The sequence below is a fragment of the Humulus lupulus genome, chromosome 8 (assembly GCF_963169125.1).
Source record: "Humulus lupulus chromosome 8, drHumLupu1.1, whole genome shotgun sequence".
Classification (NCBI taxonomy): Eukaryota; Viridiplantae; Streptophyta; class Magnoliopsida; order Rosales; family Cannabaceae; genus Humulus; species Humulus lupulus.
The window spans coordinates 8,146,647-8,148,407 of record NC_084800.1 but is presented as its reverse complement, the minus strand read 5'-3'; positions in this window follow the sequence as shown (position 1 = coordinate 8,148,407).

Sequence of the window (1,761 nt, the reverse complement as noted above, 5' to 3'; positions counted from 1 at the left end):
TAAGAAGAAACACTAGAAGAGCTAAGCAACAGGCAAGGGAGGGTGCACAAGGTGGTTCAACCTCACAAACCCAACCACAACAATCTCAGCAACAGTAAAACCAGAAGGCCAATTTTTTTTGTCATCAACCTCTGTTTTATGCAATAGCAATAGCCTAATTTTTTGTATCTATTTAGTTTTATGTAATCTGGTTTAGGCAATAGCCTTTTTACTGAACTATAACAGATGACATATGTTATTAGGCCACTCCTCTATACTTTCTGGTTTGTAACCAAAAACATCATGTTTTGTTCAAGAGGAAGCTAATATATATTGCATTATCTTTCTTGCAAAAAATTTGTGCTTAACATTACAGGAGGTTGTTGAACATCATTAAGAAATAATATTGATGCACTTCTTTTCTCTGCCAATTCCATTAAGAAATAAGAAAACCAATTTGTAAAATAAATAACACTTGAGTTTTTATCTAGTGCACCAAATATAAAGACTAACAAGATTCACCAAATTGCATTCATTCAAAACTAACATAATTACAATACAAAGGCCAATAAGCATGCCTGAAATGTTTACATTTTACAAACCAAACACCAACACTACTTTAGGATCCATAATATAACTAAAACAATTACAATACAAATTAATTTTCCCCAACTAATAATAATTGTTATCCCATTATTACAGTGAGCACAATCATTACAAGCAACATCATTTTTAACATGTATTCCATCCTCTGCCTCGAAGCTTCTCACCCATCCTGGAACCATACCTCTTCGAGATGATGAAGACTCTGAATCGATCCACCGAAAGAAATCACAACCCCCATCAGACTGTAAGATTGTTAAGAACAAAAAAAAGAGAAAGATAACTATAACATCTAATGCAACGCGCAATCAAAAACAAAAAATTGAAACTTACTTTCACTCTGGAGCAAGTTCTGAACCTTCTCCCAGGATTCCGCTTGGTCCATGAAGTCCTCACGACTGATTGCAATCCACAATCGCAGCTCACACAATCAAACTCATCCCTATTCCTTCCTCGATTGTGCACACCCGAAGAAGATGAAAATGAACCTTTTGCTGCCATTTAAAATGCCACAGACCCTCGACCGATGGATTATTAAGTCGACGGCAATGGCTTCCTAAGCCACGTTAAGTCGACGGCAATGCTTCCTAAGCCACGTTCGAATGGTTTTTTTACGGCAATGGCTTCATCTGATGTGAAGTAGAAGGTTTAAAACAAAAGCTCCCATTTATTTATTTTCATTTGTTTTAGGAAATGTTCTTAATTATCTGGTGCGTACACGTGTACACCCAGAAGCCACAAACAGAGAAAACCAAACGAAACCAAACGGAATAACAGTTTTGGGTACTATGGGTACTTTTGCCACTAAAAATAAACTTTGGGTCTATGCCGCGTACAAAACCCAAACTTTGGGTACTTTTGCCACAATTATCCCTTAAATTAATATATATTTATATAAACCTAACTCTAATAATCCTAACATCACTAACCTATCTAACTCTCATGAGCCGCCTCCCCCACTCTGCTCTCATCTTCCCCATTTCCGATTCCCTCTCAACAGGTTACTCCCATTTTCGGACCCCTCTCCTCAGATAGCTCTCTTTTTCAGGCTCCCTCTCTCTAGCTCTTCCATTTCAGACTAGTTTCTGTGGTGTACGATTACTTCAATCTCCGAGTCAGTGCCATTTTTCTTCGAATCTCTGAGCCACCACCATCGTCCTTCGAATCCCAGAGCTGCTG